Source organism: Dermochelys coriacea, chromosome 1 (assembly GCF_009764565.3).
Source record: "Dermochelys coriacea isolate rDerCor1 chromosome 1, rDerCor1.pri.v4, whole genome shotgun sequence".
NCBI classification, from domain to species: Eukaryota; Metazoa; Chordata; order Testudines; family Dermochelyidae; genus Dermochelys; species Dermochelys coriacea.
Window position 1 is genome coordinate 157,842,083 of NC_050068.2, and position 16,213 is coordinate 157,858,295.

Below are 16,213 nucleotides of genomic sequence, written 5' to 3' on the forward strand. Positions count from 1 at the left end.
CAGGCTTGGATCCAAGGATTTAAAAACTGGGCCCCACATGCGGTAGTTATGATTATAATAGTGTTTAAATCTTGCATGTTTTTGAGGAGAGTTGTGACTGGAAAACCACTAATAATTGAATTCTAATGACTGATGACTTGTCATTATCTCTGAGAAAATATTCTTGGCAGGGGAGTATATGAGGTGATAAATAGCTTTTGTGATTGTCAAATGCCTGCAAAAGCTCTTTATTGTAAACATAATCCAGTCCCGTGAAGGTCATCCCTATTTGGGGCCAAAAAATTAAGAAACCCACAAGCCAAGATATTTTGAACCAGGGACTATGAAAGTTTTGTGCTGCTTCCTTCTCTTGCTGTTCACGGATAATTGTTGAACACAGTATCTGTGTAGTAAGGGTAGTGAGGGAACTGGATGTAAATGATAGCCAATACAGATTTCAATGTCCTTTGTTAGATAACATAATGACCTAGTTAATGCACTGGACTTCTTATATATGCAAAGGACCTATGCTAGCTATTAGTCCCTTGTATTCATGAGAAGTAAGTTCACTTTTCCATGACATTTTAAACAGTGAGTAACAGACCTAAAAAGAATTGTAGGGTCCTGTATTTTGCTTGCTAATAGGTGCTGCTTTTACATAAAATTGCATGCATTTATTCATGTCATTTGGTAAAAAGGATCCTCTGGTGCTGTGTAACAGAGAATAAAAGAACCTTGAAAAGATAAAAAAATTGGAGAAGATGAGAGGCTTTCAAATTTGTTGCAGTATTGCAGCTTACTTTGGAAATGGATGGGGGCCTACACAAGTAGGATGATCTATATATGAACAGAAAAAGACATTACCACCTCTGAAGATAGAAAAATACACAGTATAGTCACCACATTGCCTAAAACAGCATGTATTTCTATCAGGACTAAATATCTGCTGCTTTGTATACAATGAATATTTAATTGGAATCCTTTTGTAGCAAGCAGCATTGGCAGAGGGAACAAGCAAGTTTGCCAGTTATGGGTTTTTTTTTTCCTTCTCTTCTGTTCCACGCTAATTGACACTAATTGACAGAGCTCCGGTACGAAACTGTGGAAAAACCTGAGTGTCTCTGGATTAAGTTTAGAAGTGTGTGCAACAAGAGTGATGTCATGGTGGGAGTCTGCTATAGACCACCGGACCAGGGGGATGAGGTGGATGAGGCTTTCTTCCGGCAACTCACGGAAGCTACTAGATCGCATGCCCTGATTCTCATGGGTGACTTTAATTTTCCTGATATCTGCTGGGAGAGCAATACAGCGGTGCATAGACAATCCAGGAAGTTTTTGGAAAGCGTAGGGGACAATTTCCTGGTGCAAGTGCTAGGGGAGCCAACTAGGGGGAGCGCTTTTCTCGACCTGCTGCTCACAAACCGGGTAGAATTAGTGGGGGAAGCAAAAGTGGATGGGAATCTGGGAGGCAGTGACCATGAGTTGGTTGAGTTCAGGATCCTGACGCAGGGAAGAAAGGTAAGCAGCAGGATACGGACCCTGGACTTCAGGAAAGCAGACTTTGACTCCCTCAGGGAACAGATGGCCAGGATCCCCTGGGGGACTAACATGAAAGGGAAGGGAGTCCAGGAGAGCTGGCTGTATTTCAAGGAATCCCTGTTGAGGTTACAGGGACAAACCATCCCGATGAGTCGAAAGAATAGTAAATATGGCAGGCGACCAGCTTGGCTTAATGGTGAAATCCTAGCGGATCTTAAACATAAAAAAGAAGCTTACAAGAAGTGGAAGGTTGGACATATGACCAGGGAAGAGTATAAAAATATTGCTCGGGCATGTAGGAAAGATATCAGGAGGGCCAAATCGCACCTGGAGCTGCAGCTAGCAAGAGATGTCAAGAGTAACAAGAAGGGTTTCTTCAGGTATGTTGGCAACAAGAAGAAAGCCAAGGAAAGTGTGGGCCCCTTACTGAATGAGGGAGGCAAGCTAGTGACAGAGGATGTGGAAAAAGCTAATGTACTCAATGCTTTTTTTGCCTCTGTTTTCACTAACAAGGTCAGCTCCCAGACTGCTGTGCTGGGCAACACAAAATGGGGAAGAGATGGCCAGCCCTCTGTAGAGATAGAGGTGGTTAGGGACTATTTAGAAAAGCTGGACGTGCACAAGTCCATGGGGCCGGACGAATTGCATCCGAGAGTGCTGAAGGAATTGGCGGCTGTGATTGCAGAGCCCTTGGCCATTATCTTTGAAAACTCGTGGCGAACGGGGGAAGTCCCGGATGACTGGAAAAAGGCTAATGTAGTGCCCATCTTTAAAAAAGGGAAGAAGGAGGATCCTGGGAACTACAGGCCAGTCAGCCTCACCTCAGTCCCTGGAAAAATCATGGAGCAGGTCCTCAAAGAATCAATCCTGAAGCACTTAGAGGAGAGGAAAGTGATCAGGAACAGTCAGCATGGATTCACCAAGGGAAGGTCATGCCTGACTAATCTAATCGCCTTTTATGATGAGATTACTGGTTCTGTGGATGAAGGGAAAGCAGTGGATGTATTGTTTCTTGACTTTAGCAAAGCTTTTGACACGGTCTCCCACAGCATTCTTGTCAGCAAGTTAAGGAAGTATGGGCTGGATGAATGCACTATAAGGTGGGTAGAAAGCTGGCTAGATTGTCGGGCTCAACGGGTAGTGATCAATGGCTCCATGTCTAGTTGGCAGCCGGTGTCAAGTGGAGTGCCCCAGGGGTCGGTCCTGGGGCCCGTTTTGTTCAATATCTTCATAAATGATCTGGAGGATGGTGTGGATTGCACTCTCAGCAAATTTGCGGATGATACTAAACTGGGAGGAGTGGTAGATACGCTGGAGGGGAGGGATAGGATACAGAAGGACCTAGACAAATTGGAGGATTGGGCCAAAAGAAATCTAATGAGGTTCAATAAGGATAAGTGCAGGGTCCTGCACTTAGGATGGAAGAATCCAATGCACCGCTACAGACTAGGGACCGAATGGCTCGGCAGCAGTTCTGCGGAAAAGGACCTAGGGGTGACAGTGGACGAGAAGCTGGATATGAGTCAGCAGTGTGCCCTTGTTGCCAAGAAGGCCAATGGCATTTTGGGATGTATAAGTAGGGGCATAGCGAGCAGATCGAGGGACGTGATCGTTCCCCTCTATTCGACACTGGTGAGGCCTCATCTGGAGTACTGTGTCCAGTTTTGGGCCCCACACTACAGGAAGGATGTGGATAAATTGGAAAGAGTACAACGAAGGGCAACGAAAATGATTAGGGGTCTAGAGCACATGACTTATGAGGAGAGGCTGAGGGAGCTGGGATTGTTTAGTCTGCAGAAGAGAAGAATGAGGGGGGATTTGATAGCTGCTTTCAACTACCTGAAAGGGGGTTTCAAAGAGGATGGCTCTAGACTGTTCTCAATGGTAGCAGATGACAGAACGAGGAGTAATGGTCTCAAGTTGCAATGGGGGAGGTTTAGATTGGATATTAGGAAAAACTTTTTCACTAAGAGGGTGGTGAAACACTGGAATGCGTTACCTAGGGAGGTGGTAGAATCTCCTTCCTTAGAGGTTTTTAAGGTCAGGCTTGACAAAGCCCTGGCTGGGATGATTTAACTGGGACTTGGTCCTGCTTTGAGCAGGGGGTTGGACTAGATGACCTTCTGGGGTCCCTTCCAACCCTGATATTCTATGATTCTATGATCTAATGTTCTTTAGACTTGGAGAATGAATTTTTAAAGGCAAAAAGTTTGGATGCAAATTTAAACAGCCAAGAGTATTTCTCAGATGCTATATTGTGACTTCAAAATAGCATTTAGCCAAGAGTTAGAATGACCAACTGTTTCTGGTTTTCTGGATTGGTTCCTTTCTGTTAGCATCTGTTCCTTAATTAGGTGCAATATGTTCCTTACTTTTACTCTTTTGGTTGCTAGTTTTAAGATGCAATGCTCAGTGACTGACACCAATTTCCTTTCACTCCCTGTCTACAAGGGACTTAATTAATTCTGAACAGGGAGGGGTATGTACGCTGCACAAACTTCCATTTGGACACACAGTAACGCTTCACAAAGCTGATATCCAGTTGCAACATTACTGCAAGTTACAGAGTGCATGGGCATGACTCACTCACACCTCCCTTTCCTGAGGCACAACCGTGTGCCACCTAGACGGTGTAGGCTCTTTTGATCTTGCCCAGCAGGTCACCTTAGTTCCGTAGGGATTTAGTATCCTCAGTGTGACAAATTGCAGAGCAGAGGCATCAGACACATTCTACCGGAGGTCCATATTTCATTTTGAAGAGGGGGCTAGCACCATGGCTACAAGTTTAGCATATGATATGACTCCCAGTACGCCAGAACTCACTGATGTCAATGGGAACTTTGCACAAGGACTGAGGGTAGAATGTGGCCTTTACATAGTTTCTATAGTTGTTGTACAGTAGACTCTGAGTGGGTGCTCAAGTGAGAAGGTGCAAGAAGCTTCTGGGTATAATCCCTCTAGGCACACCAGCACTATACCCTACTATCATCCTGTGGGTGCTAACTACCCAAAAGGGCCAAGGAAGAGTTCTCCTCCCCAATCTCACCTCAGTGCAGACTCCAGTGGGAAATCTTCCATGGAGAGCTGCCCAGACTCTGTGGTGGCTCTACCATAATGAATACTTTTCTCCTCCTCCACCTCTCTTAGAGCACTGACAGGTGGAGCATTTAAAAGGGAGGTGATTCAGAGACAGCTGCTCCTCACCAGCTGCACCAGTAGACTTCAGGGATTCACAGATTCCAAGGCCAGAAGGGACAATTGTAATAATCCAGTCTGATTTCTGTGCCTGTGTTACACAGGAGCTTTCCCAAAGTAATTAATTGAGAATAGCTTTTAGGAAAGCAGCCAATCTTAATTTAAAAATTGTCAGTTATGAAGAAACCACCACAGCCCATGGTAAATTGTTCCAGTGGTTAATTATCCCCATTGTCAAAAATTTATGCCTTATATCCAGGCTGAATTTGTCTAGCTTCAACTTCCAGCCATTGGATCATGTTATACCTTTCTCGGCTAGATTGAAGAGCCCATTATTAAATATTTGTGTTTCATGTAGATATTTATAGAATGTGATCAAGTTTTCAGAGACTGGTTGCAGATGACAGATGACCAGAGCTTAACCTACTCTTTGTTAAGCTAAATAGACTGAATTTCTTGAATCTCTCACCATAAGACATTTTTCTAATCCTTTAACCATTCTCATGGCTCTTCTCTGAACCCTCTCCAATTTATCAACCTCCTTCTTGAATTGTGGGCTCCAGAACGGACACAGTATTCCAGCAGAGGTTGCATAGTGCCAAATACAGAAGTAAAATAACCTCTCTACTCCTACTCGAGATTCCCCTGTTTATGCATCCCAGGATCGCATTAGCCCTTTTGGCCACAGAGTCACTGAGAACTCATGTTCAACTGATTATCCACGAAAACCCCGAAATCTTTGTCAGAGTCACTGCTTCTCAGGATAGAGTCCCAACCCTGTAAAAATGGCCTACATTCCTTGTTTACATTTAGCTGAATTAAAATGCACGTTGTTTGCTTGTGCCCAGTTTACAAAGCAATCCAGATCGCGTTGTGTCAGTAACCTGCCATCTTCATTATTTACCACTACCCAAATTTTTGAGTCATCTGCAAACTTTATCAGTGATGATTTTATGTTTTCTTCCAGGTCTCTCAGAAGCATGTTAAAGAGCTTAGGGCCAAGAACTGATCCCTGTGGATCCTACTGGAAATGCAGCCACTCAATGACAATTTCCCAATTACAATTACAATTTGACACCTGTGTGTGAGCCAGTTTTTAATCCATTTAATGTGTGCCATGTTAATTCTATATAATTATCATTTTTTAATTGAAGTGTCATGCCATACCAAGTCAAATGCCTTATAGAAGTCCAAGTATATTAATGCAATGCTATTACCTTTATCAACCAAATTTGTAATCTCATCAAAAAATATATCAAGTTAGTTTGACAGGAACTATTTTCTGTAAACCCATGTGATTTGCATTAATTAAATTATCTTTCTTTAATTCTTTATGAACTGAGTCCCATATTAGCTGCTCCGTGACCTTGCCTGAGCGCGATATCTGACTGACAGGCCAATAATTATATGGATCATCCCATTTACCCCTTTTAAAAATTGGCATAACATTAGCTTTCTTCCAGTCTTCTGGAACTTCCCCAGTGTTCCAATACTTATTGGAAAAAAAAATTAATGGTCCAGCGAGCTGCTCAGCCAGCTGTTTTAAAGCTCCTGGATGCAAGTTATCTGGACCCTCTGATTTTAAAAAGTTCAGCTTTAGTAGCTGTTGTTTAACATCCTCTAGAGATATTAATGGCATGGAAAAAGCATTATCGTCACGATATGATGCAACTATATAATCTGTTTCCCCTCCAAATACACAACAGAAATATTTATTGAACTCTTCTGCCTTTTCTGCATTATTACTGATAATTATATCATTTCCAACTAGTAATGGACCAATATCATTGTCAGGATTCTTTTTGTTCTAATTTTTTTTTTTTAAAAAAACCCTCTTCTTATTGTCCTTAACTCTGCCAGCCATAGATGTCTCCTCATGTTCCTTTGCTTCCCTTGTCAATTTTCTATAATTTCTAACTTCTGATTTATATTCATTACTCTCAACTTCCCCTTTCTTCCATTTATTATATATTATTTTGTTATTTTTTAAATAACTGCCTTCACTTTCCTTCTAAACCAAGTTGTTTTTTTAACCAGCATAGCCTTCTTCCTCAGTTGTGGGATTGTGGATTTTTGGGCATCTAGTAAGGTGTTCTTAAATGATTTCTAATTATGATTCATATTTTTCTAATTAAATTCTTCCTCTCAGCTGACTCTGCCCATAATTGTTTGCAGCTTTGTGAAACTGATCCTTTTAAAGTACCAAGTATAGAAACCAGTCATCCTGTTCCCTAGTGTTAGTTGGTGGTTGATACCAGGCACCAACTAATATCGGATCTTGTGCTTTATCTGCCAGGACACTGATCTATAAACATTCAAATCAATTTATTCTCAGTTATCAGTGACTCAGAAACAGATAATGACATTTCTGACAGAGGGGAGAGGGGCAGAAGTACAGGAGAAAAATGTTATTTTTATTCTTTCTCTTCTTCTGAACAGGGAGTGGGGAAGTCCAGCAGTAGTTGATTTATCTCCTCCCTGTTCAATCCTCTTGATAGGGACTGAGTCAGAAGGAAGGCGCAGGCACTAAGGCTCTGATCCTCAAAGTTTTTTAGGTGCCTAACTTCAGTGGGAGTTAGGTGCCTAAATACCTTTGAGGACCTTGGCCTGAGAGACTGGGACAGAAAAGATGGCGCCACGGAGCTAAGCACATTAGATGGGTGTTTCTGTTAAAATAATCACCAGTTAAACAGTTATCATTGTTGACGTTTATAACATTACCATTAGGCTTCAGAGCCAATGTAATGAACTGAAATGAATGGGGCCAAGTCACCCACTCTTTAGGGTGATTGGTTCAAAATGTCTGTCACTTGTCTCAGGAAGACTACATTGCATCAGTTCATATTGCAAAGTCTGTCTTTGCAACCAAGTGGGCTAATTTCTATGTTGTTTTTATTGGTAATAGTTTACATTTTACAGAACCCTAAAATGACACAGGGGTCAAATTAATACAGCAAGCAAGCTTCTTCTAACACACAGGCTTAGAGCTTGACCTCCACAACATGGAGAGTGAATCATCTCCTGTAACACTATGAAGAATTCTCCCCCTTTTGTAACAATGTGCAGTTATTCACTTTACAGCCTGTAAATACCATTCTTACTCAGCAAATGCTGAATTCCTCTTACAAGTCATTCCACAGAATTCCCCTCCCTGTGCAATATGTCTTCAAAGATAACTACTATCTCTCCAGTTAAACTTTAACAACGAGGGATGAGAAAAGAACTTTGTCCCAGAGATAAGTTTGGAGGTATTATAAGCTTATTACATTGTGAATAATATATTTAACTTAATTTATAAAAGAAGAAGAAGGAAAAAAGTAAGCTCGTTGAGGTCTCCTTTGATGATTGTTGTTTGGTATAAAGGGAAAGGAATAAATAGAATTTATTTTAATCAAATTTTAATACATTTTTGATGTGTTTGTAGAATTTTCTTTATTTGCATGTATTTAGGTCTAGGACATACACTGGGCCTGATTTCTGTAAAGGGACTCAGTGCAGATATACAAATGCCTACAATTCATTGAAGGTGCAAAATGGAAGGGGGGCATTATTTGAGGGTGCAACATTTCTCCCACAAAATTAAAGGATTAATTAAGCGATTAAGAAATAAACTGACTGGTTGCATAAAGTGCAAAAGAATAAACAAGGGGGAATGCCTGAACTTTTCAAATTTTCAAACTTTACTAAAATATGTGCTGCAAATGGGGATTCTCCCTCAATCCATTCCCACTTTCAGATTCCTTCCTTGACAAAAGCTGTGAAAACAAACCCTAACTTATCTGAAACTCTGCCACATTTGTTCAGAACAACTCGGCATTGTCAGTTTATATGTTAAACTGAGCTGGTGAGCTTGGTTCAAAGCCTAAAGTGAACACAGGTCCATATCACAAAAAATATCCTCACTACACAATTGTCACCTTGTTTGACCGTCTCAGCTGGGAGGACCAGACTGAATAGGCATGGTGAACGAAATAGCCTTTCACACCCAGTAGAGCTGCTTATGTGTCAGTTATGGCAGAATGAAGGGGCAGCATGTGGGAGCTTGCACAGCTACTGTACTTGTTATTTTAAAAAAAGGAACAATTCCTTTTGTTTGTTTTCTTCATTTTTCATGAGTTTTTTTAACCAACAATTTTTTGTCCCCCCTTTGTCCTTTTTCCATTTGGCCACTGAAAAAGGAGGAGATGGGGGGGAAATGGAGAGAGAAATATTTGAAAAAAAGAACAGCTTTTCATTTAGTCAAATGAATTATCTTGAAAAAAAAATCAACGGGCCTGATCGTCAGCAAACGTAAATCAGTTTATATCCATTGAAGACAACAGAGCTGGGCCTATACCCACTGAGGATCTGCCCCTTACTGTATAGGGAGTAACAACTATGACTAGGAAGCACAAAGTCCTTAAAAACAGCCTGGAAGAAGTAATATTTTAATTTACAACATGTGCCTATAAACCTAATGACCCTCCTGCAGGTACTTAGTGTTTTAGACTTTTTGTCTTATATGCTCTAGAAACTTATTTCTTTAGCTCTGGATGAGTTACATTGGACTCTCGTTGCCTCATGGAGCAGGTACAAAACATTTACGCTCATAAAGGTGCTCTAATCTAGCACTGTTTCTCCACCTTGGTTAACCTTATACACCACGGCAATATTTGTTCTAGCAACCTGAGTGGGTGGGCCTAACACTGAAGCTACCCACATGGGGGAGATCTGAGCAAAAGGTTGCAGAGTCGCCATGATCCTCTTAGCTCTGGTGGCTAGTTAAGGGACTACATGAATAGAATCAAAAGGAAACCATGGGCCTAAGGAGAGAGGAGGATTAAGAAGAGAGAAGATTGATGAGGATTGTCAGGGTCAAGTATCCTCTATAATGTCTAAAGCAAGGAACAGAGAGCTAAGGCTCCTGGCTTCTATTCCTGGTATTTGAATGGCTATGCTGCCTTGGGGAAGTCCCTTAATTTTTCTGTGCATCAGTTTACCAGTCTGTAAAAGAGAGGGGATAATCTTTCCCTAACTCACAGGGTATTGTGAGTTTTACTGAATGTTTGTAGAGCCCTCTGAGGTCCAGAGATGGAAAGGGCTGTATAAGGGCAAAGTATGTGTGTGAAGGATGACACAATAAATAGAGAATTGTAAATCATTGGGAGAAAATTAAATCAGAGATTAGTTTTACGTGGTCAATCTTAACTGGAACATACTATATAAATACCTGTCAGCGCACAGCAATACACACTTCATCACAGCGAGGTCTTAACTGCTCAACAGTCAAATCACCCATGAAAATACAAAGTAGTTATCGCCTTGGCTTCGGGAAAAGACTGTTGCAACTTCAGCTGAACTTTGATGCTGACTGTTGCAACTTCCTGAGCCTCCTTCAAGAAGTGAAGAATGAGCCATTCCTTCCCACTGAGCTGAACAAATGGCTCCGAGATCAAAGGCCAGATCTTGCCAGTCTTCTGTGAGCTGAACTCCTATTGAAAGCAATGGGAGTTCTGAACATGGAAGGTTTGCAAGATCAGGACCCAATTTAACCATCCTGAGCAAATCTTACTAGGTGATAATATAGACACAGTTTTCAGAGGTGCTGAGAACCCTCAACTCCTACCGACTTCAACTCAGCTCCTCTGAAAATCAGGCCCTTAGAGCCAGATCTAGAGGCAGCCTCAGTGCAGAGCACTCTAAGGGGAATAGACATAACTAGTTCTCATGGGATCGCTGCTGATTTTTTCCCATTAATTTATAAAAGTCTTAACTCTGCTGCCCTCCCCCTTATTAGTCTAACCATCCTGTTGTTGGGCTTCCTGAGCTTGTCAACAATCCAATAGAGGCAGCCGCAGCAACATCTGTTGTGAGCCAGCGCAAGAAAATGTTGGTAGTGTAAGAACCACAACTCTAAAGGTGGTACAGTGGACGAGCTCGTCAAGGCAGGATCCATGGACAGCTGTCCTAGAAAGAAGCTCATGTCACTGGAAGTTAGCAGGACCCATTTACATGGGAATTAAATTGATAGGTTTAGGACTTGAGTAGCAATGGGGTATTGGATGGGATTAAGGAGCATAGGCAGAGCTGTGTGGGAAAGCTTGCACAACAGCTGCTCATGCTATGCCCTGTTCAAGCCAAAGCTGTTAATCACCACTTTCCTGGCTACTAGATTTTTGTTTGTGAGTTCAGTAGCACTATACGGTAAGTGTACATGCCAGTTTACAGTAATTGAACTGTGCTAAACAAATAACAATATCCCTTGAGGACTGTTACCTTATAATTGTTAAACCTTGTTCTCAGAGGCTTGATCCTACACTCTGGAAGTTAATGGGAATTTTGCCATTGACTTCAGTGAGAGCTGGATCAAACTCTCAGGCCCAGATTTTCAAAAGCATTTTGGCATTGAGATGCTCAGCGTGGCAGCAATTTCGAAGTCTCAATCTCGTTTTCAAAATGGATTTACGTACTGACTGTCCAGGGCATTTTGGTTCATAAGTGCCTAAATCCCTTTTGAAAATGTGATTTAGGCATGTACATCAGTTAGGTGTTGCAATGTTGAGTGCTGCAACGTCTAAACACCTTTACAAATCTGGGCCTCAGTCATCAGATGTTTCTTGTGCAACCAGAGGCCCACAGCTCTGCCTACAATAGCCCTGGTCGGAGAGGACCCTTCCGTGCATGCTCTTTTTACCACGCATCCTTAGTGGGGCCACCTCCAGACCTTTTTTTCCTTACCTTTTCTTCAGTGTCAAAGGTTTCTTTCACTTCGCGAGGACACTTTGGTGAAATTTCCAAACATCAGTCTAGAACCACAGAGTCCAGTAGAATAAGCCTGATTAGCAATAAGCAGCCAAAAAGATCAGATAACCAAAAGGGGAAGCAGCATGTATCAGCTGATCAGGGTCAGATGACACAGAAATAAAAATGCCCTAGTCTTGCTTACACAACAGCTTCCATCATTCCTAATGCCGGCAGAGCTGCAATGGTGAAGAATTGCAGCTATGGAGATGGCAAAGCCTACGTGTGTGAGACAGACTGAACAAGGAGTGCACAAGGAGTGAGCAGGAGAAGCGAATGGATGGGAAGTAAGGAGTGAGGGGGGCTGTGTAGGTGAGAAATTTGATTTTTTAAAAAAGCGATTACGCGAAGGGTTTCAGGTTAATTGCATTCAAAATTTAATTTTAAGAAAGAATTGCAACCTTAAGTGATCCTTTCCACAGCCTGAGTTATAAAGCCCCAACTACAAGGCTTTTTACAATGGAAAGGCAGATAGACCCGCCAGTGCTAATGATAGCAGGATCCAAACACTGCCACTAGACTAGATTGTCAGCCTGCTGATTTGAAAAGCAGACTGAACTCTTTCCATAGCCAGCTGGAAATTTGTTGAAAAACACCACAAAAGAATTGGAAACATTGGAATGAGCAAAACCAGTTTAAGACCCAAGATGGGAAAGGAAAATGTTAGCAGCTTTCCCGCTGCATTGAGTTGGCAATTTATTTGCATGTGCTTAGAACCCTTCTAGTGACTGCTATTCAACTTAGTGATACCTGCTGAGCACTCCAGCCAGCGTGACCTGAACTTGGGCCATCAGGCATTTATTATGTATCCCCATGTCACTTTTCATCATGTGGGACTTTTTAACTGCTCTCTAGCTAATGTTAGTTAAGTCCAAACAGGAAATGTTAGGCAGGCTAACAGCAGATGAACAGTTGGCCAGTGTGCCTGGTTGTGAACTATCCAGAGCCCAAACACTGTGGTTTGCAGTGGGTCAGCCTGTCAGGTGGAGGATGTGTGTCTAAAAGGGCACCTTGGCTCAGCATTAGTTAAGGGCACTTTGAAAGCACCCCTCACTCCGCTGCTGTGACTGGCAGGCTTTGCAGGTCTCTGCTGGAATGAGCACTATAGTGTGGAGCAATATGGCTGGAGCAGCTGACCCCATATGGACTGGTTGCCTGGGAAAGTATTCTGTTGTTAGCAGCTGTGCTCTGAGCACACAGACTAGGGTACATATATTTTACTTTGATTTTATTTTTGCTGACTGTAGAAATGCCCCAGCTATCTTATTAGCAGAATTATCACTGATGGTCTGACAGCAAATTGATTTACTTGAGAGAGAAATATAGCTATTCCAAATTCTTACTATTTAGCAGCTCCCCTTTGGGGAAGATCTGCCATCTATCATACAGGGCAGCAAACATGGAGCAACAAAATTTGGAAGGGAAAGATTTTTCTTTCAAAAGAAGAATTATAGCGAGTTTTGGCTGAGACAGAATCAGTTCATATTTGCCAAACCCTCCCAATTCCAAGTTTCCCTTGTAACAGAGAAAGTTCAGCATTATAAAAACATCTACAGATAGCAAGTGTGTGTGTGTGAGGCCTGTACACATGCCAGTATAAGCATCACAGGTCCAGGTCCAGCTGGAAATATAACCTAGGGACCCTGATATCCAGCCCCCAACTAGAACCTCAAGCCTCCCATCTAGGGATTATGCCTTTTCATTCAAACTTTATATATTTTTTTCAGCTATGTAATAGGATTATCAGGCTATTCTTAATTATAAATAGAATATATACATACATTAATGTATTAATATATCATGTATGTATAAATAGGATATATACATACATGATATATGCATACATTAATATATTATTATTATTAATGTGAGTGTATATAATTAGAAGGAACAGAAATAAAACAAGGCATGACATAGGTTATACCAAATAAGAACGAGCATAAAAATGGTAAACCAGGCATTGCTGTTTACCCTTCATCATGCTACAAGAATGAGGGGCCAATCAACAAAACTGAAAGGCAGCAAAGGGAATATATTTTCACCGAACATATAACTCACCTGGGGTACTCAACGAGGACCAGATGCTAGGGAAGTACAGGGACTGACCCTGGAGTCACAAGACATCCCAGAAATGCCGGGGAGGAGATGGGAGCATAATCTCCTCCCCTCACTCCTAGTGTACTGGCCTGCTGAGCTGACTGGACAAGGTGACTTGAGCATGCTGAAGGGACGGTGCATCATCCACTGTCCCTGTGTGGCTGGGTCTCCGTCCCACAGCTCCCCTGGGGCAGAGGATCAGGATTTTGACTTAACAGAACAATTGAGCCCTAAGCACGTGACACTTATTGGATACTAGCTGGGAAGAATTTCACTCTCATGCCAACAAAACCACTGGGAGGTGAGATCGTGAGTCAGACTCCTATGCATAACTGCACCACATACCAACCCCCATTTCTTGCATTCAGTTTAGTAGGGGCAGAATGCAATGTGACAGGAAGCTATACTGACACTTTTGCAGCTCTGATTGTTGAAGGTTTTTGGTAAGCTTTTTATTTTTGTTAAATGAGGGGTGCAGAGAAATGTTATAAATTTAACTATATTTTAAGGAAGGGGAGGGCACGTTTATGGCTGTTGGCCTTTCTCCTGTGATAGGTGCACTTATTGCTTGCATTCTAGTGCAGTTCTGCGAGCCCAGTCACTAACTTTTACTGTGCACTTTCCTGTGGGATTGAGAACAGACCTTCCCACCCACTTCTTTGTTGCCTGGGAAAACATTAACAATGTTTTAAACACAGCAGGCCTTGATTCACCAGCATGTGGAGAAGACTTTGCCAGCAAAAAACAGCCCTACCCAGCAGATCTAGACACAGGAGTATTCCCCACGCATTGGGGAATCTTTAGGTGATATAGAGCCTTGTATGCCACTCTTTCTGGATGTGGCCAGAGAACGGGGGGATGGGGGAGAGGGGTACATGTCATGGCCAAGGTTACCTTATTCCTGCCCGATTCCCAGCTGCGCAAACAACCCCTGGGGGCCTCTAGAAACCAGTGTTTATTTTGAGGACCAGTCCGCCACAAGGACCCCAGGATCAGAGGTGTATAATTTTTGCAGTCTCCCTCCAGCCTTGAGTTAAGTGCCTCTAATGTTACACCAGAGAATCAGTGGCAGCTAGCTTCATTCTGCCCCATCTTACCCTCCCACCCCCATCCAACCCCAATGAAATCAATGAGATGACATGGGGTATAAGCAAGCTAGGGAAGATTTTGCCCAACTCTGTGGAAAATTTGTTCCAGAATTAGTGTATTTCTCCTGAAATCTTTTATTATTTTTATTATTTATTAATTATTATAACAAAACAATGAGATTAGGATTGTAATAAAAAGTGTATGCATTTTTAATATTACAACTCAGGCACAAAGACTGTCTCTAGCTTCCAATGTTTCTGGAGCAGAGAGGCAGGGTTGGAACAATAGCCCATGATTTAAATGGGAAAATTAAATACTGTCTGACATTTCTTTCCACGATGGGTTCATCCTCAGTTCCAGTATTGTGCTTCACTGTCATAGGGAACAGATGCTATTATTATTACACCGCAGAGGCAACTCTGTTATTAACAATTTCCACGTACAGATATTTATTTGGCATTACATAGTCCATGTATTTAACATACACTAAACTTTCCTTTAAAATTGGCTGCTGTGGAGTATTCAAGTTTTTAAAGCTGTCTCTTTCCCAGCTACGTAGTTATGATATATGACCTTACTTTGATCTGATTAGAAATGCTCTGCGCAAGAGTGAAGTGTGTACAGGACTCGGGGGAAATCTCTCTATTTAAAAACAAAACAGAGCCCTAGCTTGGTTTCCCAAGCCAAAAATGTGAAACAGATATAAATGCTTTTGTATTTGCCTATGATTCTAAGGATAATAGTAAAAATACTGGGCTGGAATGCATTCAGGATAATAATGATGCCCAAAGGATATGAACAGCAGACAGCGTAACATTTTGTAAGGCACATATCACAGAGTCAAAAAAAATATTACAATATAACATTCATAGATATATACTTGACTGGGTTAGAAAAAAATGATTAAATCACACTTCAGATGCCTGTCTGTATGTCTCCAAAAGCTCCATTTTTATGCTAAGTATAGATTTCAAATGTCAGACTGAAAATGCATGACAATTGAAAGGGTTGATTGCCAGGATTTATCAAATCAATTCATTTACATATAAATCACAATAGCCAATATTATGGAAAGACAGGTGAAACCTAGAATTAAGAGAGGATGCCTTCCAATCCTCATGTTTAAACATAAATTGGACAGGGACTGCTTGGAAAACACTACAAATACGGAGGGGGCAAAATATATCAGTAGCTGGTTAATAAAACAAGGGGTCTTGTTTTCATTTTGTCTAAACAGCTCCCTGCACTTTGCATGTTCCTTTAGTAAACTGCAGTATATGTTACAAGAGCCTGACAGGTATTAGCATATGCTTGAGTACATAAGAGCCAAATTCTCCTCAATAATACTGATGCACCTCCATTAAAGCCAAAAGGGTTGCATCAGTGTCCTTTATAGTAATCTGCCTTCAGAAGTAAATCAGAGATTTCAGGCTACCCTTAAACATGATGGGGAATTAGCTTGGTCCCACTGAAGTCAATTACAAAACTCTCATTGATTTCAATGGGAGAAGGCTCAAGCTCATGATGAGCCCTG